The following is a 22,822-nucleotide window of genomic DNA, read 5'->3' as shown; positions in this document are numbered from 1 at the left end:
TGAGATGAGGAATTTCTTCAAACAGAGGGTGCTGAAGCAGAAGGCTATGGAGGCAAAGTCATTGAGTGTATTTAAGACAGAGACAAATAGGTTCTTGACTAGTAAGGGGATCAAGGGTTATGGGGAAAAGACAGAGAATGAGGTTGAGAAATGCATCAGCCATGAATGAATGGCAGAACAAACCCAATGGGCCAAATGGCATAACTGTCCTCCTGTACCTTATGGTCTTACTGTGCACAGCAGGTAATATTTCAAAATGAATATTCCTTTCTAGTTGTCCAATATTGAAATCAAGAAGTTGTTCATGTTTTCATGAGTTATGACCCCAGGCCAGCGTATGTTAGAACTAGATGAGAGCAATGTCATAGGTGCATGGTCGGTAATGAGCTGAGCTTCCCAAGATACAGTGAGAAAACCTGTTAGGCCTGGTGGCGAAAAATCCTCAAAAAGGAAGACACAATTTGCATTATGACAAAACATTCAGCCCATGGGAATTTTTAACATTCACTCCAAGAGAAAGATTTGCCACAGTTTAATGTTTCATTCTGTGAGACTTCCATGGTATGTCAGATTACATACTGAATTTCAACTGAAACACATGACCCTATGTCATGGAGGTGTAAGTGAGTCAAGTTGACACCTTCAAAGTATCTAGCTGAATGTTTGTTGGGCTTATTCGCTGCAGGCAGTTGAGCTCCACTGCATACATATACATGGCAATACATTGTATTGATTGTAAGGCAGTTTGATTCTCCCTGCAATTGATGTGGTTGAATTGTATCCCATTTGCAGCAATTGATTGTTAGTGTCTGCCTGGGATGGTGGAATTACCAGATGGTCTTGGGGCATATTCTTTGAGACTCACATACCACAGAAGACCCACTCCACCAACCCTACCCCTGCCAACCCTATACCAAACCAGCCTCCGACGAACAACAATCGATTCAACAACTATGTGCAATCCATAAACAATCAGTAACAATAGCACGTGCACCCATGTGTTCAAAATCTACCATAGCTTGGGAAAACAAAAATGTGAAAGGCAGTGGAAAGTCCGGAAAATGTAATGATTAAAAACAAAGAATGGAAAGGATTGTTACAACTGAGTTGTAAAGGAATGGGGTTTAAATAAATTGGAAAGGTACATCAGCATTCAATAACAGATCTTAGGTATTTGATAAAAATGGCTTTAATAAGTGATTGAGATCAATTCACAGTAGAAGCTAATGGAAAATGAAGGGAAGTTCAGTATATATTTAATGAATAAACCAATGACGTATTTGTAATTCAAAGATGAAGAAACACATTAATGAGGGATAGCCAGCTTGAATTTAATAACAAACTTTATTTAACTAACCTGATTGAGTGTTTCAATAAAGTGACATAGCAGACAGGTGAAGGTCATGAAACAGATGTATTTACATATGGGGAGAATCAAATCACATGTGACCGGGTCTAGTGGTGCTAAGGGAGAGTCTCTATGTATGGGATCCAGTCTCATTTTCCTTGGAGGTATGTCTCACAGGTTGATTGGAAATCATTTTTTTTTCAAAAGGCATTTAATAAGGCACCCTACAGCAGACTTATTCAGGAAATAGAAGCATGGTATTAAAGGGATAGCGATAACTTGGGTATATATAATTTGCTTAAGGCCAAGAGGCAAAGGGAGCAGTGAATTGAGTCATAGCACTATAGTAATCATGTCATGTAACGTTAGGACTCATAGGTGTTAATATTGGTCCATTTCTTGGTTTTATATATATTGAATTGGGCATAGGGTGAACAGTTTTGAACTTTGTGGATGATATGAAACTTGGCAACAGAAAGTAAATGAACAGGATTAAACCAACTTTCAGAGCATAGACTGGTAAATAAACAGGCTCATGGCAGATGCAATTTAACATGGTTAAGTGTGAATGATGCACTTTGGACACAACTGAAGAGGCAGTATAATCTAAGTAGCATTATACCAAGCAGGAAGTAAAGGCAGCAGGAATTGAGGCTGTATATTTCCAAATCATTGAAGGTGGCAGTACAAGTTAAAAGGCCTTGAAGAAAACATATGGGATAGTTTACTTTGTAAGTAATTGAATGAAAAAACAAAGAAGTCACGCTATTGCTTTATAACACATTGCTTAGGTCTTGGCTCAAGTATTGTGTACAATTCTGGGAACCACACTTGCAATAGATGTCAAGACCAGGGTGAATATAGGGGAAGTTTGCAACAGTGCATATTTGTATAATGTCTTTCATGTAATAAAATATCCCAATTGTCATCCCAGAACTGTTCAACAAAATTTGACATTAGGCCCCTTTCTAAACAAAGTATTTTATGGGTGTGGATGTCACCAGCTATTTCCAATCCTTTAAAAAACTATCAGGGTAGATGAAAAGAAATATTTTTCTAAAAAAACTGATTTTCAGAAATATCTTAAAGGAGGAAAGAGAGAGAGGCAAAGAGGTTTACGGGAGGAATTGCAGAACTTAGAACAGTGACAGCTAAAAATAAGGCCACCAGTGGTGGAATGATTAATAGGGAATAGTCAGGAATCCAGAGTTGGAAGAATACAAAAATCTCAGATTGTCGTAGGGTGCAAGAGGATATTTCAGGGATAGGAAGAGTGAGAACATGAAGGGATTTGAAAACAAGGATGAAAATTTGAGAATGCCCATTAGATTAATATCAAGGACTTCAGTTATGTTGAGATTGCAGAATTGATCTCTTTAGATTGAAGGGATAAAGGGGACCTAATAGGGAGATTCAATGTTAGAACAGGTTTTTACACATCAAGTAGGAACTATTTACTCTATCAAATCAGGCATAGGCAGGGTGGTAGAATTAAATAATAAGTAAATGAAGCAGAGTGGAAATAAGGTGAAATCATTTCCCACTGAGAGTTGTTATGATTTGAAGACACTAGTTGAAAGGGTTGCAGAAGTTAAATTTCAAAGCAACTTGCAGAAGGCACTGTATGTGCACTTGATGAGAACAAATTAACCAAGTAACGAGAAAAAGCTGAGCTCTGGGTCACGTGTAGATGGACCTTTCAAAGGCAAATTCCAGCAAAGACACAATGGATTGAATGGCCCCTTTCTGTGCTCTCCTGTACTGAGATGCTGTTGGTTGAAAGTGATGTAATGTGCCATTGACAATGTGATCAAGAAGCACATTTGATCTAAACCTGCTCACTTTTGGGTTTATCAGGACTGATTGGCTCCAATCCGCATTACAGGTGGGGTTCAGACATGAAGAAGAATTACATTCTCGAAGTGAGGTGAGAGCGAGAGCGAGAGCGAGAGCCCTTGATATCAAGGTCACAATTGAATGAACATCTAACTAAGAAGCCAGTAACATTGAATTCAATGTGAATCTGGGGACAAACTCTCTGTTGGTTGAAGTCATATCTAGAACAAAGGAAGATGGTTGTTGGAAGTCAGCCATCTCAGCACAGGGCCACCTTTGCAGGAGTTCCTCAGGACTGCAGCCTAGGCCCAACTATCTCCAACCATTGTGGGAAAGGTTGCAAATGATTCAGTTTCATTTACAACTTCTCACTACGTAGCAGTCTGTGACAGCCTGGATAACATTCATAGTTGACTTATAAGGGGCAAGTAATTCCAAGCAGTTATAGAGAATATAACAAAAAAAACTGAAAGAACTGCAGATGCTAGAAATCTGAAAGAAAAATAGAAATTGCTGGAAAACCTCAGCAGATTTGGCAGCATTTGTTGAGCGAAATCAGCGTTGATGTTTTGGGTCGAGTGACCAGTCTTCAGAACTGACCCTTCTTCACGATCTATGAAGCACACGTCAGGACAGAACAGAGATGGAATGTTCCCTGTGGAAGTATTTGTTCAATACTTTTATCTTCCGCACTTTTCTCCCAGTTCTCCTGGACATCATCATCAACATTTGGCTGAGGTCATGTGATGCTTGGCCATCCATTCATTGGCCTGGCCATTACTGTTAGAAGGTATGGTGAGTTGTAGAACAACAGACACAACTTCACCCAAGTGAATTTGTTTAAGACATTTGTGAGTAGAAAAATGTGCTCAGTGATCTTACTGCTGGGTTAGTGGAAATCCTAAAATCCATAGCAAGGGGTCCCATGTTGGGGTGAAATCACCTCTCTGTTTTGGCCAAAATATACCTCTCATAATTGATAGCCATATCAATATCAGCAGCAGGTCAGGCCAGTCAGCTTTTCTCTCACCTGGTTTCCCGCTTCATCATGGGCTGCTGCCAACACAACACTTGAGGCTGTTGGGAAGGATGAGTTGCTTCATCTTTCATCTCTCTTTCTCTCTCTGTCTCTCAGTGAATTGGAGTCAGATGCTACCCTTGACTTGAGGCATGGCCATGACATCAGTGACAAATCCTTCCAGCCAGACAGTGGTTAGTTCCTCCTGTGGTCAGCATTTACATGACTTTATTCTGACCTGTACCAGATCAGTTGGCATGACCTTTCAAGAGCTGTGATGGTGCAGTGATATTAGGGTTCACATTAATACACTTTGAGTATGAGGAGCAGAGTCAAAGGCTCCTGTGCCCCATTTGCCAACCTCAGAATGTACTGCTCTTTGCAGTTACCACACATGTCTTCTAAGGAGGTGTCTTACCTTGTTTGGCGCCAACACCGCATATTTGTTTTAATATAATTATGGAGAGGGACAAAACTGGTCCACAGGTTCAAGTACAAAATTGAGGCAAGGCAAATTTTTGATGGAATTAGACAGGAGCTTGCAGGGGTTGATTGGAGTAGTTTGTTTGCAGGCAAAGGGACCTCTGGCAAGTGAGAGGCCTTTAAAAGTGCGATAGCTAGAGTTCAAGGCATATATGTTCCTGTGACAGTGAAGGGGAATGTATGCAGAAATAAGGAAGCCTGGATGACAAAAGATATTGAGGCTTTGACCAGAAAAACAGGAGGAGGCATGGCTCAGGAGCAGGCAGCTGGGATCAAGAGAAACCCTGGACGTTTATAGGGAATACAGGAGTTTACTGAAGAAGGAAATCAGCAGGGCAAAAGATGGTTTTGACTGAGAACATTAGGGTGAAACCAAAGAAATTCTTCATGCATGTTAAGGGAAATAGAATAACAAGAGAGAGAATAGGACCCCTCAAGGGCTAAGGTGAACATGTACATGTGGAACCGCAGGAGATGGGTCAGGTCCTCAATGAATATTTCTCCTCTGTGTTTACCATGGAGAAAGACGTGAAGACTCGGATACATGGGGAAGTTAGTGATGATATCTTGGGGATAGTCCATAACACAGTAGGGGAAGTGTCGGAAGTATTAGATTGAATGAAAGTGGATAAATTTCCTGGTTCTGACTGGATATATCCAAGAACCCTACAAGATGTTACAGACAAAATTGCGGGGTCCTTGGCTGATGTATTTGCATCATCAGGTGAGATCCCAGAAAACTGGAGGGTAGCAAATATCATGCCCTTAGTCAAAAAGGGCTGCAAAGAAAAAAATGGGATTGATAGACCAGTGAGCTTAACATCTGTAGTAGGTAAGTTACTTGAGAAGGTTCTGAGAGATAAGATATTTATTTTGAAAGCCTAGGTTTGATTAGGAGTAGTCAGCATAGCTTCATGTGTGGGAGATTATGCCTCACAAATTTGTTAGAGTTCTTTGATGAAGTGACCAGGAAGGCTGATGAGGACAGACCAGTAGACACAGTTTGCATGGATTCCAGTAAGGCCTTTGATAAGGTTAGACCATAAGACCATAAGACATAAGAGTGGAAGTAAGGCCATTCGGCCCATCAAGTCCACTCCGCCATTTAAATCTTGGCTGATGGGCATTTCAACTCCACTTCCCTGCACTCTCCCCGTAGCCCTTGATTCCTTCTGAGATCAAGAATTTGTTGATCTCTGCCTTGAAGGCACCCAACGTCCCGGCCTCCGCTGCACTCCATGGTCATGAATTCCACAAGCCCACCACTCTCTGGCTGAAGAAATGTCATCTCATTTCAGTTTTGAATTTACCCCCTGTAATTTTAAGGCTGTGCCCATGGGTTCTAGTCTCCCCACCTAACGGAAACAACTTCCTAGCATTCACCTTTTCTAAACCATACATTATCTTATAAGTTCCTATTAGATCTCCCCTCAACCTTCTAAACTCTAATGAGTACAATCCCAATGGTTCCACATGGTAGATTGCTCTGGAAGGTTAGATCGCATGGAATCCAGGGAAAGCTGGCAAATTGGATACAGAATTGGCTCAACAGTAGGAAGCAGAGCTTCCACTGTGGAAGGAAGCTTGTTGGACTGGAAGCCAGTGTCTAGTGATATGCCTCAGGGGTCCGTGCTGGGCCCATTGCTGTTTGTTATCTATATCAATAATTTGGATGGCAATGTACAAGGCATGATTAGTAAGTTTGTGGATGATGCTAAAATAGGCAGTATCGTGGACAGTGAGGAAGGTTATTAAAAATTGCAACAGGATCTTGATCAGTTGGGGAAGTGGGCTGAGAAATGGCAAATGGAGTTTAATATAGATAAGTGTAAGATGTTGCATTTTAGAAAGTCAAATCAAGGTAGGAGTTTCATAGTGAATGGTAGTGCCTTAAGAAGTGTAGTGAAACAGAGGGACCTTGGAGTCCAGGTGCACATTTCTCTGGAAGTGGAGTCACAGGTAGATAAGGCAGTGAAGAAGGCTTTTAGCACACTGATCTTCATCAGTCAGCACACTGAGTATAGAAGTTGGGAAGTATGTTGTAGTTGTACAGGACATCGGTGAAGTTGCACTTGGAGTATTGTGTTCAGTTTTGGTCACTTTGCTATAGGAAGGATGTTATTAAACTGGAAAGAAATTTACATGGATGTTGCCATAACTCAAGGGACTGAGTTATAGGGAGAGATTGGATAAGTTAGGGCTTTTTTTCTTCAGAGCGTAGGAGGCTGAGGGGAGATCTTATAGAGGTGTTTCAGGTCATGAGAGGCATGGATAGGGTGAATGCACTCAGTCTTTTTCCCAGGATTGGGGTATCACAGACCAAAGAGCATCATTTAAGGTAAGAGGTTAAAGAATACATAGGAACCTGACGGGCGACTTTTTTACACAGAGGGTGATATGCATGTGGAATGAGTTGCACTTGAAGTGTTTGAGGCAGGCACATTAATAACATTTAACATTTGGACGAATACAATGATACAAAACGTTTAGAAGGATATGGGCCAAGTGCATGGAAATAGGGTTAGCATGGATGAACATTTTAGTTGGAATGGACTAGTTTGAGCTGAAGGGCTTGTCTTCGTGCTATGGGATTGCATAGCAAATGTGGTTCCCCTGTTCAAGAAGGGGAGTAGAGACAACCCTGGTAATTATAGACCAGTGAGCCATACCTCAGTTGTTGGTAAATTGTTGGAAAAGGTTATAAGAGATAGGATTTATAATCATCTAGAAAAGAATAAATTGATTAGGGACAGTCAGCACGGTTTTGTGAAGGGAAGGTTGTGCCTCACAAACCTTATTGAGTTCTTTGAGAAGGTGACCAAACAGGTAGATGAGAGTAAACCGGTTGATGTGGTGTATATGGATTTCAGCAAGGCGTTTGATAAGGTTCCCCATAATAGGCTATTGTACAAAATGCAGAGGAATGGGATTGTGGGAGATATAGCAGTTTGGATTGGAAATTGGCTTGCTGAAAGAAGACAGAGCGTGGTAGTTGATGGGAAATGTTCATCCTGGAGACCAGTTACTAGTGGTGTACCGCAAGGGTCGGTGTTGGGTCCACTGCTGTTTGTCATTTTTATAAATGATCTGGATGAGGGTGTAGAAGGATGGGTTAGTAAATTTGCAGACGACACTAAGGTCGGTGGAGTTGTGGATAGTGACGAAGGATGCTGTAGGTTGCAGAGAGACATAGATAAGCTGCAGAGCTGGGCTGAGAGGTAGCAAATGGAGTTTAATGCAGACAAGTGTGAGGTGATGCACATTGGTAGGAGTAACCAGAAGGCAAAGTACTGGGCTAATGGTAAGATTCTTGGTAGTGTAGGTGAGCAGAGAGATCTCGGTGTCCATGTACACAGATCCTTGAAAGTTGCCACCCAGGTTGACAGGGCTGTTAAGAAGGCATACAGTGTTTTAGCTTTTATTAATAGAGGGATCGAGTTCCGGAACCAAGAGGTTATGGTGAAGCTGTACAAAACTCTGGTGTGGCCACACTTGGAGTATTGCGTACAGTTCTGGTCACCGCATTATAAGAAGGATGTGGAAGCTTTGGAAAGGGTGCAGAGGAGATTTACTATGATGTTGCCTGGTCTGGAGGGAAGGTCTTACGAGGAAAGGCTGAGGGACTTGAGGCTGTTTTTGTTAGAGAGAAGAAGGTTGAGAGGTGACTTAATTGAGACATATAAAATAATCAGAGGGTTAGATAGGGTGGATAGGGAGACCCTTTATCCTAGGATGGTGACGGTGAGCATGAGGGGGCATAGCTTTAAATTGAGAGGTGAAAGATATAGGACAGATGTCAGAGGTAGTTTCTTTACTCAGAGAGTAGTAAGGGAATGGAACGCTTTGCCTGCAGTGGTAGTAGATTCACCAACTTTCGGTACATTTAAGTCATCATTGGATAAGCATATGGACGTACATGGAATAGTGTAGGTTAGATAGGCTTCAGATCCAAATGACAGGTCGGCACAACATCGAGGGTTGAAGGGCCTGTACTGTGCTGTAATGTTCTATGTTCTATGTTCTATGACTCTATCATCACAGATATTCACAGTTTCCTTACTTCCACTGATGTATGAATAGGACCATGAACCTCAGCTATGAATAGTTTGATTGAAGACAGATAAGGAAAGTTAGATGTTGCCATGTTAGGAGATGTCCAACCTCTGTGAAGCAGAGACCTGAGTAAGAGAAGGGACATCAATCAACTCACACCCATCAGCAAGATGATTTTGAAAAAAAAACTAGTAATGGTCGACACCTAGATAACAAGGTGTGGAGCTGGATGAACACATCAGGCCAAGCGGCATTTTAGGAGCAGGAAAGCTGACGTTTCAGGCCCAGACCGCTGACACCTGTATCAATTAGGCATAATGTTTCAATGTTGACTTATTCGCACTGTCTGTAGGACAAATCCTATCATCCTACATTAGACTGAGCTTCTTCCTGAAGGAACTTGGCCAATCTGGCTTTCAGCAAGACACCCAGCTATTTAACATCAGATGAGAAAGGAAGACCATTGTACTGGATGGGTCTCTTTGTTTTATTGCAGTGGGTGGTTGTGCTTGATGAGAGCTCTCTTGTTTTAAGTGCCCAGTCCAATTATAATCCAACACAGCTTTAGCGTGCCCTTTGGAAAGAATTGGGTCATGCGGATTACTGTGGAGATGGGACAGCAAGGACTGGATCTGTGCTTATTGTGCAACAATCAGTTCCATCTCCTTCTTGGGCCTGAGATCTATATCATTTGTTTCCAGATCAATTCTAAGATTCTACGATTCTATGACTTCTTTGAACATTTGTATTTCATTCCAGCATTTCATGGCAGGCTTTCCCAAGCGAGATTTTCCATCGCAAATGCCTCTTGCTGGTTTACATTGAGGTCCCTGGATGCCATAAGAAACTAAGAAACAGGAGCAGGAGTAGGCAAGCTGGCCCTTCGAGCCTGCTGCACCATTCTGTGAGATCATGCTCATCTTCTCATGGACTTAGCTCCACTTAACTGCTTGCTCAGCGTAACCCTTAATTACTTTACTGTTCAAAAATCTATCTATCTTTGCCTTAACAACCATGATCAGCTCTGAACTTCAATCCAATCTTTGCTTGCTAGATCATTGTGTTTTTGGTCTTTCTTTGAATCTGTCCATGATGTGGAGGTGCCGGTGTCGGACTGAGGTGGGCAAGTTCAAAAATCACACGACACCAGGTTGTAGTCCAACAGGTTGTTCAATCTGTCCAGCTTCCTTCCTGTTTGACAAGTGGAATATCTGATTTGGGTACCACTTCCTTCCTCCATAACACCAAGGGATTCACATGGGGAGCCTTTTTATGGGTTTGACCAAAAGGTCCAATTTCCACCAAAGGATGCCTGAGCACCCAATCGTCCTAGAATAGCTTCAGCCTTCCTCACCAACTTTGCCAGTTTCATTTCCTCAACCCCATGCTCCATCAAAGCTAACCTTGTCCACCATGACTTGCATGTGCTGTGGAATTCTGTCAACTGTGGCTGTGATGTAACATGAAATTTGGATACATGGATAGCCCAAATATCATTGTTTCTTACATTAGCACCAGATGATTGCAAATTTGAAGGTAATTCAGGTTAATTTGGGAAGGCACGTTGTTTATGTGGCATCAGGTGTGCAGTTTATGTTTAGTTAGGAAATCCTCTGTCTGTCTGATTCTTCTCTTCATCGGCCTCCTTTCCCCAAGAACAACTTTCCTTCAGGGAGGAACCATTCGACTGCTTGAGCAGCCCTGCTCGCTGCTCTGCCTGAACATCATCACTGGCTGTTGGAGGTTCTGGCACACTGCCAAGGTCAGAAACGTAACACAACATCTCCAAAGACATTCTAATTTCAAAAATAAAGTGTCTTCAAAATGAGAGAAAATGGGAACTGCAGATGCTGTCTCAGTGCTCCTGAGATGCTGCTTGGCCTGCTGTGTTCATCCAGCTTCACACTTTATTATCTTGTCTTCAAAATGACCTATCTGTCAAGTTGGGTGCTGTTCCTTTTAAAATAAGATTAGTTCAGGGCGCATCCTACAGGTCGACGCTTTGTTCTTTGCAGAATGATGGATGAACTTATTGCTTGGCCCAAATAAGGTCATTCAGCATCACATTAGCCAACAGATTGGGTATCATCCTTCGTTTGTTTCCAGGACATGGTAGGTTGCTGGGACAAAACCCTGGAACTCCCTTCCAAACATTACTGGGTATACCTTGCCACCAGGGTCTTCCGCATTTCAAGCAGATGTCTTATCACCAGCTTCAATAAGGCAAGTAGGGATGAGCAATGTTGCAGCCAGCAACTCCCATTTCCCAGGAACAAAAAAAAGAAAAATGCAACGGCACCAATATGGGCACCATTCTCAAGAAGGCTGACTGTGTGGGCTGTGCTGAAAGCAGTTGGTGGCATGACACTCTCATTCAGAATGCTAATGCATTAGAAACCAAGTTAGTGCCCTTCGAATGCAGGATACAGCTCAAGAACAGAAATAAATGCCTCAGAAAGTATCAGGGGAAATTTTAAGCAGAAACTTCTCTATTTTCAGTGCATTATTACTTATTATGGTACATTGCAAATTACAAATGGTGAGCAAAGATTATGGATCCAGACACAGAAGCTGTGCTTTGAGTAAACAGTTTTGTTGTATAAAATTGCTTCACTTAATATTGAGTCTAAGCGTGACTCTCGTCTGCAGTAAATTTTGATCCACTTTGCACTGGTTGAACCATGAGTTGCAATTTTAGCAATGACTACAATTACACAATGCACCAAATCAAGTATTTGGTATAATTGTACCTTTGATTCCATAAGAAGCAATCTATATTAACGTATTTATAACTGATATTCATTAATTGGAATAAGTACGTGAAGTAATGCTAGGGTGTAATTTTTTGTGTTGAAAAATAATGATTCTTAAGTGAATAATAAGATTGCAATGTCATATGTTTCTGGTAAAGGGAGGTTTCGTAGAACATAGAACATTACAGCACAATACAGGCCCTTCGGCCCTCGATGTTGTGCCGACCTGTCATACCGATCTCAAGCCCATCGAACCTACGCTATTCCATGTACATCCATATGCTTATCCAATGACGACTTAAATGTACCTAAAGTTGGCGAATCTACTACCATTGCAGGCAAAGCGTTCCATTCCCTTACTACTCTCTGAGTAAAGGAACTACCTCTGACATCTGTCCTATATCTTTCACCCCTCAATTTAAAGCTATGCCCCCTCGTGCTCGCCGTCAACATCCTAGGAAAAAGGCTCTCCCTATCCACCCTATCTAACCCTCTGATTATTTTATTTCCTTTTTAAATTTAGGTTAACATAAGATGTGAACTCAAAGCCAGTTGATTTTGTGGTTTTCCATCATGTGTCTTACCTCGGCAAATTTGAATTCCCGTAAATGACATTGTAGATATAGTGGTGTAAATAGGATTTTGCTTTTAGTTATTTAGTTTACTGCTGAGCAAATCCAAACTAATTAATTCAAACTAAATAGAATTTGAAAATGTATTTTGAAGTGATCTTAAGTCAAGATCAATCACGACTAGTTTTCATACATGTAATGAATTGATTGCTGCAGCGTAAATGACATGTTGAACAAGTCTGAACAAGTCTACAAATTGCTTTATAACAAAGTAATTAAATTAATAGTGTATGAAACCCTGTTACAGTTACACTCAAACTAATAGGTTGATAGGTGGTACCAAGCTGGGACAATTAAATTAGGTACTGAGAAGTATGTATTTGCTGACAGTCAATCAGCTAAAAATTAATGTGCTTTGTTAATAAGAGAGCATTGTACGATGCTTATGAGGAGTAGACCTTAAAATATATGACCACCAGGTGGCACTGTCTAGATGCAAACAGAGAAACATTTCTCACATTATGTGCTTGTTTTGTCATGTTCCTCCTCAATTTGAAAATGCTATCCACAAGGGCCTTTAAATGCTTCCTGAGGGATATCATTGTGCCTGCAGTTTAGCAGTCAAATACTGACATAAAATAGATGCTGCACATCACAACAGCTGTTAAGTGCTCTGATATGGTGGTGTTGTGACTTTTGAAAATTCCCTGTTACTCAATAATTTTAATTGCCGAAGGTAATCTATGTGGAAATATTTGTTTTTATGCCCTATATCTATGTAATCTCCTGATTTTTAGGAAGGAAAGATGATAAAATTATTTAAATTACATGTACAACGGACTTCTCAAAACAGATTTCAATTTTGATCACTTCTGTTATGTTCAAGTTTCAGTTTGATTTAATTTCAGTCAGTTTACTAGAAGCATTTAAATCACCATTTGTTCTCGGTTGCGGTGGTTTGATGTTGTGAAATGGTGAGGGGGCTGGGGCAAGTCCGATTGGATGGCACTTCCAATCGGTGCTTGTTTTACGAATTTACATTCTGGATCAGATTTCAATGATCTTTATTTTATAATTGAGTTCCAGCAGTGTGTATGGCTTTGCAACTGATCCAGGTGGAAATGCTTCTCAGCATGATGGTACAAGCTCATCACATCCAACTCCATTTTGATTTAGTCCTCTCCCTACTCCCCACCCTGACTTTTTTGATGTCAGCATTGCCCTTAGCAGACTTTACTGGTTAATTTACAATTAGACACGCGAGTGTTTTCCTGGTAGTGGAAAAATATACAGTATTAAGTCTATTCACAACAGTACCTTTTCTTTCTGCCTCACAATACACACAAGCTCATCCCAATAATGCTCCAGTGGGTTTTTTTAAAATTCATTTTTGTGAGCGTCGCTGGCTGCCAGCATTTATTGCCCGTGCCTAGTTGCCTTGAGATGATCGTGGTGAGCTGTCTTCTTGAACCGCTGCAGTCCACCTGCTGTGGGTTGACCCACAATGCCAAGAGGGAGGGAATTCCAGGATTTTGACCCAGCAACAGTGAAAGAACAGCGATATATTTCCAAATCAGGATGCTAAGTGTCTTGGAGGTCAACTTGAAAGTAATGATTCCTTTGTGTGTGCTGCTCTTGTCCTTCTAGATGGAAGTGGTCTTGGGTTTGGAAAGTGCTGAGTGAGGATCTTTGGTGAATTTCCGTGGTAATCTTGTAGATAGTACACGCTGCTGTTCCCAAGTTATGGTGGTGGAGGGATTGGATGCTTGAGGATGTAATGCCAATCAAGTGGGTTGCTTTGTCCTGAATGGTGTCAAACATCTAGAGTATTGTTGAAGCTGCACCTATCCAGGAAAGTGGAGACTATTACATCACACTCCTGCCTTGTGTCTCATAGATGGTGGACAGGCCAGAGGGAGCCAGGAGGTGTGTTACTCAGTCCAGTATTCCTAGCCTCTGTTCTGCTTTTGTAGCTAATATGTTTACGTGGTGAGTCAGGTTGAGTTTCTCACCCCAGAATGTTGATAGTGGGGGATTCCTTGATGGTAACACCATTGAATGTCAAGGTATGGTGGTTAGATTGTCTCATAATGGTGATGGTAATAGTCTGGCATTTGTGTGGCATGAATGTCACTTGCCACTTATCAGCCCAAGCCTGAATATTGTCCAGATCTTATTGCATTTTGACACGGACTGCTTCAGTGTCTGAGGAGTCACGAATGGTGCTGAACATTGTGCAATCATCGGCAAATATCCCTACTTCTGACCATATGATCGAGGGAAGGTCACTGCTGAAGCAGCTGAAGACAGTTGGGCCTAGCACACATTACCCTGCAGAACTCCTGAGGAGATGTCCTGGAGCTGAGATGACTGACCTCCAATGACCATAATCATTTTCCTATGTACCACACATGACTCTAACCACCAGAGGATTTGCCTCCAATATGCTTGATTTCAATTTTGCTTGGGCTCCTTGATGCCATCCTTGGTCGAATGCAACCTCCAACACCAATGGCAGTTTCTGTCACCTCACGTCTAGAATTCAGATCTTTTGTTTATGTTTGAATCAAGGCTGAAGTGAGGTCAGGAGTAGAATGCCCTGGCGGATCCCAATCTGAGTGTCACTGAGCAGGTTATTGCTGAGCAGGTGTTGCTTGATAGCTTCTTCCATCACTTTATTGATGATCATGAGTAGACTGATGAGGTTGTAATTGGCCAGATTGGATTTGTCCTACTTTTTGTGTACAGGACATACCCGGGCAATTTTCCACGTTGTTGGATAATTGTCAGTGTGCAACTGTACTGGACGAGCTTGGCTAAAGGAGTGGCAAGTTCTGGACCATAGGTTTTCAGTACTACTGCTGGAAAGTTGTTAGAACCTGTAACCTTTTCAGTATCCAGTGTCTTGATATTTTCTTGCTATCATGTGGATTGATTGAATTGGCTGAAGACTGGAATCTGTAAGGTTGGGGACCATTGGAGGAGGCTGAGATGGATCACCCACTTGGCATTTCTGGCGAAGGTAGCTGCAAAAGCTTCAGCCTTATCTTTTGCAATGGGCTCTCCCATCACTGAGGATGGGGATATTTGTGGCGCCTCCTCCTCCAGCGAGTTGTTTAATTGTCCACTACCATTCACGACTGGATGTGGCAGGACTGCAGAGCTTAGGTCTGATCCGTTAGTTGTGGGATTGCACTATCACTTGCTGCTTTCGCTGTTTGGCGTGCAAGTAGTCTAGTTTGGTGTCTTCACCAGGTTGACACAACATCTTCATGTATATCTGGTGCTGCTCTTAGCATGCTCTCCTGCACCCTCCACTGAACCAGGGTTGATCCCCTGGCCTGATGGTACTGGTTGAGTGGGGATATGCCAGACCATGAGTTTACAGATTGTGCTGGAGTAGAATTTTACGGCTGTTGACAGCTCAGAGCACCTCCTGGATGCTAGTCTTGAGATGCTAGATCTGTTCAAAGTCTTTCCCATTCAGCAGTGATGGTAGAGCCCCTAACTCTGGACCAGGAGGTCCAGGTTAAAGCCCCAACTGCTGCAGAGGTGTTTAATCATGTCTATGAACAGGTTGATTAGAAAATATCTACAGCTCATTCCAGTGCTATTGCCTTTTAAATCATAGATCTTGGTTCTGAGGTCTGCTGTCTGTCGTGATCTAAAAACTCCCACAGGTTGTAGCATTTACGTCAGCGATACCTGAAGTAAACTCAGTGATTTTTTTTGTTTGGGAGCAAGTGTGCCTTCATATTCATTAGCTGGGGTCATTGTTTGTCATTTTGTAAAACACTTAGCGATTGTTCACTGATGGTATCAGAAATACTTACAGTGATAAATGAAAGTCTTGTCCTTTTCACCTTGATTTTTTTATAAATGGCCATATGAGCAGAATCCAGCTTGGAAGAAAGGGAGCAGGCAGAAGGTGAAATATTTCAGAAACAACATGAAGTGAAAATGGATGGAGTAGTAAATTTGCACTTCTCTGTCATCCTCATTGTCCTTTCAGGGACATATGAAGCTATCATTATGATAGAGAAATGTGACATGATTATGCTCGTAGCCATTGGAGAGTACCATCTGGACAATCAATGTCAGATTCAAGCAACACCATCCTGTCATTTTTTTTCCCTGAAACTTTGTAGCAGAAGGTGTAGGAGAGATCTTATAATCATTTGTCTGGATTTCCATTGCTTTTGGCAAAGATCACAACCAGTGCTAGTTTTGCGAACTTTTTGCATGAAGGCTAATTAGGTTCACTTTACTCACAGGCAGCAGCAGCTAAAAATGACAATAAAGCAACAGATCTAAGCATTTCCCAATGCATCAAGTTAAAGAGGAATCTCTTCATAAGATATTATTTTCTATCCTAAGGATTATGATACAAGAACGCAATTTAAAATGTGTGATGACAATGATGTAATGGATTGTTGATGCTTCTATAATTTTAGAAGAGCAAATAAGATAGGTAATACACTGTGGGCAGACTTGGATGGATACAGCAGAGTAAATTTCTACCATTTAATCAAAATTGGCTGAACCTCTGATGTATTGTTGCATTTGACACCTTCCCCTGAAATGTCTGGGCTTAAAATATATAAGGAGTGACTTTGATAGTCAGAAGTGAGGTAAAAGAGAAAACAGGTTTTATTTACATTAGAAGTACAACATGGAGAGCTTTTTGGTAACGCCTGCTCCATGCCACCTTAGATACTTGAGTTTGGAGTACATGTCTTCAGCCTACTTCCAAACTCAATTGATTTTTGAGGCATAGACTGGAGACCAGTTCAAAAGCAGGCCATGTTTACTCGTCTAATTGTGTTCTTCTTAGCTTATTATAAATGGTTTTGAAGACGCTCCATGTGCACTGCTTGCTCATCCACAGCTGCCACCTTATGAGGCTCAAGCCTCTGGTTCTGTTAGGACTGGTCATTCCATTTTTCTCTTCTTCTCCTCCGCTCCCTGCTCAACCTCAGTAGTGCTCAAGGTAGCACAGTGGCAATGTCACTGGACCGATAACCCAGTAATCCAGTTTGATGTTTTGGGAACACAGCTTTGAAACCCACCACAGTAGATGGTGACATTTGAATTCAGTAGAAATCTGGAATTATAAGCTACCTAATGGCAACCATGTAACCACTGTTGATCGTTGAAGGAATCCATCTGGTTCACTGATGTCCTTCAGAGGAGGAAACTCTTATCCTTACCTGGTCCAACTTACACACTGACAGCGGAAACATGGCATGTGGCTGACTCATAACTGCCTCCTGGGAAATTAGCGACGGGCAGTAAATGCTGGCCTAGCCAGCAACACTCATGTTCCATGAATGAATACAATAAAATGTTGCTGGGTTAAGTTGGTTAAATTCCTGGCATGGAAGTATTGATCTGTGAAGGAACATGAAGAATAAGATGCTTGCCATGTTAGATTTTGACATAGTCAAAATACTGCTTGGGCCCTTATCAGGTTGCTCATGAGTGAAAATCTGCCCTGCATTTACAGCTACATGGTAAGACATTCTCCAAAACTCTTCACTTCTTTACCTTTTCCACATCCTGCAATGAGCAAAATACTTTTAACCTTAATCGTTATCTTGCTTTCCATATATGTGGCAATTAGCTCAGTCTGATTTGCTGTGGCCAACATTCTCCTCTGATAAGCCGAAAATTCTGTGAACTTACAGCCTACGTAATGGTTTCTCTTCTGTGTCCTTCAGTTTCAGATTCAGGGGCCTATGAATGTTCCTGTACAGCTGTATGTGGAATTAAGCACTCCACCCCTGCAACATCACCACCACTGCTGGTCAGACTTAGTCTTTCATCTCAGAGTTAAATAAATCCTGTGACATGATTGGATGTTGGTTTCGGAGTTCGTTAGAGCTTATTCACCTTCATTCCATAGTGCATGCTCCTCTTGAATGCTAAGGCCTTAAATCAATTCTCACCCAGTTGCATATTCCAGTTTCCATTTCAAATCTCTAAGTTAGGTAAATTTGGCATGTGCAGAAACACACACAAACACATCTCAGGCTCTCCTGTTTGAAACTGCACTTCCTTTACCAGGCCTTCTTTCGCAAGATGGTGAAGGAGACACAGCTGAAACGTAGCTTCTTCGTTTGATTCATTCACCACCTCTGCAGTGATCACTGAGCCTTAGAGTCATCCAGCACAGAAATAGACCCTTCAACCCAACTCATCCATGCCTACCAAGTTTTCCCAAAATAAACAAGTCCCATTTGCCTGCATTTGGCCCATATCGCTCTAAACCTATCTTATTCATGTGCCTGTCCAAATGTTTTTTAAATGTTGCAACTGTACCTGTAACTACCACTTCCTCTGGCCATTCATTCCACATATGAATCACCCCCTGTGTCAAAAAGTTGCCGTCAGATCCATTTAAAATCTTTCTCCTCTCACCTTAGAATTATACCTCTAGTTTTGAACGCCCCTCCCCTAGGGAAAAAGACCTTTGCTATTCATCTTGTCTATGTCTCTAATGATTTAATAAACTTCCATAAGGTCACCAGCCAACCTCCTATGCTTCAGGGAAATAAGTCCAAGCCTGTCCGGCCTCTCCCTGTAACTCAAACCTTCTCGTCACTCTTGAAAATTTTTTCTGCATCCTTTCCAATTTAATAATATCCTTCCCAAAGCAGAGTGACAAGAACTGTACACAGTACTTCAAATGTGGCCTCACCAGTGTCCTGTACATTGCAACATGACGTCCTAACTCCTATGCTCAATGCTTTGACTGATGAAGGCAACCGTGCCAAATGCTTTCTTCACCACCGTGTCTAACTGAGATGCTATTTTCAAGGAACTGTGTACCTGAAGCCCTATGTCCTTCCATTCGACAACACTCCACAGAGCCCTACCATTAACTGTATAAGTCCTGCCCTGGTTTGTCTTACCAAACTGCAACAACTCACATTTATCCAAATTAATCTGTTACAATTCCCCAGGTCGGTGTGCAAGTCACCTTCGACAATTAATGCTGCCTCTAACACATTATTTCTTCCAAGAAACTAGTTATCAGATCAGTGCAGAGCTGGTGAACTTTTAATTAAGTCATCCGGCCCCTTGTAAAGTCTATCCATTGGTGCTCATATTTTGTGTTTTTGGAGAATAGTTTTCCTATCTGCACAACATGAGTTAAGCAATACAATTCTTTATCTACATGGGCTCAACAATCTAGCTAATATAACTTGGATGTTTAAGCCATCTTCCGATTAAAAATTTAACAGGTCAGTGTTCTTTTGAGGAAACTAGAGTGACTTGACTGTATCTCATTACTAGGAGACAAAACAACTGCAGACGATGGAAAACAGCCCACTGGTGTATCGCTGGTGAAGCACAGCAGGTCAGACAGCATCCAAGGAGCAGGAGAGTCGATGTTTCGGGCCGAAACCCTTTGCCAAGGCTCTTATCTCATTACTAAGTCAACTTCCTGATGCTGATAACAGCGATGTTTATGTACTTAATTAATAGTGCTGAATTTTCTGGAGAACTAACGAGCAATTCATACATGCTACTGGCATTGTTAGTGTGCAAATAGCCTAGACATTTCGTGGCAAGGAAGAGATATATCATGAGTTGACAATCACTACAAATTCTTGAACTATTTTTTTGACTCTTCTGTGGGTCTGATACGAACCACTCACTGTCAATTTGCACTCATGTTTCAATCTATTTATGAATTTCCACCTGTTTGTGAAATATGAGGACCCTGTTGATGTCGACTTTCAGTCTCTATTTTTCTCTCTCTCAATCCAATCTTTCTCTTTGTCTTTTTATTTCACCCTCTTTATTTAAATTATAACTCTAACTTATTTCCTTCATTCTGCCTCTATTTAATTCTCCATTCTTAAAACTGCTGAACAAAGAAACGGGCTTGCTTTGCACCATTGTTCTCTAAAATGCAATGTTGATGTCACTGTACTGTACACAATTTCCACTTCCTACAATTTGCAGTGCACCGGATGTTCAAGCTGAAAGCAAGGAGAAAGATTCTAACAGGGTCAGCAAGTATGAAATGCCCCATTGTAGAAAATTCTGGGCCCTTATCTCTCTATATTAACCTACATCTTATTGGACACCAATACAACAATACATTTCAGCATGCTGAAAGACGTATGGTTTGTCACAATTTTTATTCATATTTTTAAATTACTTTGCAATTATTTTAATGAGCAAAAGCATGCAGCAGTTACCATTAAGAAAACTGGAATCAACTCTAGTTTGTATTCTTGCTAACGTTGTTGAGGGGATAATTATTGCAATAAAAACTTCCAGTCTATAAATCCTGAATAAAAGTTTTATAGCAGGAACCTGTCAGGACCATATTTTCATGTTGCATTCTGCAAAAAGGTTATGTTTTGGTTATTCTAATGTTAGTGCAGAAACTTTGTCTTCACCCAAGGATAACATCAAACCAGGTAGCTAGACAGTATATTGGTGTTCATAAATTCAGATGTAATCTTAGAAAAACAGAGTTAAAATCATTGGCATGCTCATGCAAGCTGGCTCCATGTTTATGAACAATGTCAACAAAAAGAAATAAGAGGCCAGGGATCAAAGCTTGGAAAGACAGTTAAATGGCCATATGAGGAGTGGTTGGAAAGGAAATATGTAGTTTGATATGAGGGAGGAGTGGAGAAATGGGTTTCGTGCCAAGGAGTTGGGCCAGAGAATGTGATGATGAATGAGAATGGAATCCTTGACAGGCCAAACTCTGAAGAAAAAGAAAGGACAAGAATGGAGAACAAAACACAGTCGCACTTAGAACCTCGAATTTAAAGGAACACACTTTTCATTTTAATTCAAGGGACTATGCACACCAAAATCAAGATATACCCCGTGTGCTACCTCTCTTTCCCCTCATGTCTGGAATGGACAGGGACTTCATAATCCACGGGGATATAGTCTACTTGGCATGATCTGAGTTCAAGGCTTTTACTTCATTCGACATTGATGTGGATGAATTTAAGACAGGCATTGCTTGAAAATATTTTAATTGCTTGAAGCTTGCTATTCTATTAATCTCCTCCTGTTCGACACAAACTAATAGTTTATTAGGTTAGAGAGCTGCTTCCTTTTCTGTAAAAGGTCATATGATGAATTGTAAATTCTATGACCTTGTGCAACTTCTCTGACTTTGAATAGGAATATCATCCTTCTCAAATGACTTCATAAGCAAACATCTAAATATAATTATCTTAAACTTATTCCAGGGCAACAGCCTGCAGACTTGTTGAAGGATAATGAAAGGACTGAAATGTGGTCCAATAACTGGGTCAGAGAGGAGTAGCAGGCCGTTTCCTTTTTGCTAATTGTCTAATTAATCTATGAAATGGTGTTATCCTGCAGAGAATAAACTCTGTGGCTGATCAAACAAGGTGCTGACAAAAATATTATCCACCTGTTTTCATAAGCAAGGATGGATGTCCTTCCAGTACAGCTGCATGAAGGACAATAAATTCCTGTTGGTGATCAAAGGAAAATGCACCATCTGATACCTCTGATGCCTGTAGTTTGGAGGAAAGAGGGGGTTAAAACATGACCCATTTCCATGCATAACACACTGGTTCAGTTAGCATCAACCTGTCCGAACCCAGCAGATTTCTAGGTGATAATAAAATGTGAGGCTGGATGAACACAGCAGGCCAAGCAGCATCCCAGGAGCACAAAAGCTGACGTTTTGGGCCTAGACCCTTCATCAGAGAGGGGGATGGGGAGAGGGCTCTGGAATAAATAGGGAGAGAGGGGGAGGCGGACCGAAGATGTAGAGAAAAGAAGATAGGTGGAGAGGACAGTATAGGTGGGGAGGTAGGGAGGGGATAGGTCAGTCCAGGGAAGACGGACAGGTCAAGGAAGTGACCTATCCCCTCCCTACCTCCCCACCTATACTCTCCTCTCCACCTATCTTCTTTTCTCTCCATCTTCGGTCCGCCTCCCCCTCTCTCCCTATTTATTCCAGAACCCTCTCCCCATCCCCCTCTCTGATGAAGGGTCTAGGCCCGAAACGTCAGCTTTTGTGCTCCTGGGATGCTGCTTGGCCTGCTGTGTTCATCCAGCCTCACATTTTATTATCTTGGATTCTCCAGCATCTGCAGTGCCCATTATCACTGATACAGATTTCTAAGTGAGTCAGCATTACAATAAACCTCTTTATCATATTACTGGCTTCTTTAGATACATTTCGTGAGTGCAGCAAAATGAAATTAATCTTCCATAAACTAACTTGATCAATTAATCTGTCCTCCTCAAGAATCTTCCCTTGGCTAATTCACACTCACTTTATCACTGCCAATGCAGAGTGACATCACCAAGATGAATGGACTACCACTCTGAATCAATAGATCTACCCCCTTCCTAAGTTACTAGGCCTACATCCTGTGTGGGCTTCCTACTCCATCATTGTGGACACCTTCTCAGTTTTGCAGCTTCAGCACTACCACTAACAGTTCTTCCATTCACTTTCGCCTCACTCAATTCCTCTCTTTGTCTCATTGCAGTAGCAAATGTTTCATAACTGGGCAGAAAGGACGATGTTTGTTTCTCACACCCTGAGGAGCGATAAATGGCTGTAGAGGATTGTGATTGGTATTGCTCAGATGTTGAGAACTTCATGTTGAGGCAACCCAGGAAGGTTCAATGCGCTGTGCTGCTGTCCCATTACCTTCACTGTGAATGTGTTCTAGGATGCTGAGGAATGTATTGCTATTGCACAACAATGGCCTCTCTTCTTGAGCAGGCA

This window comes from Stegostoma tigrinum, chromosome 7 (genome assembly GCF_030684315.1).
Source record: "Stegostoma tigrinum isolate sSteTig4 chromosome 7, sSteTig4.hap1, whole genome shotgun sequence".
Taxonomy (NCBI): Eukaryota; Metazoa; Chordata; class Chondrichthyes; order Orectolobiformes; family Stegostomatidae; genus Stegostoma; species Stegostoma tigrinum.
Note: the sequence above shows the minus strand (reverse complement) of the source record.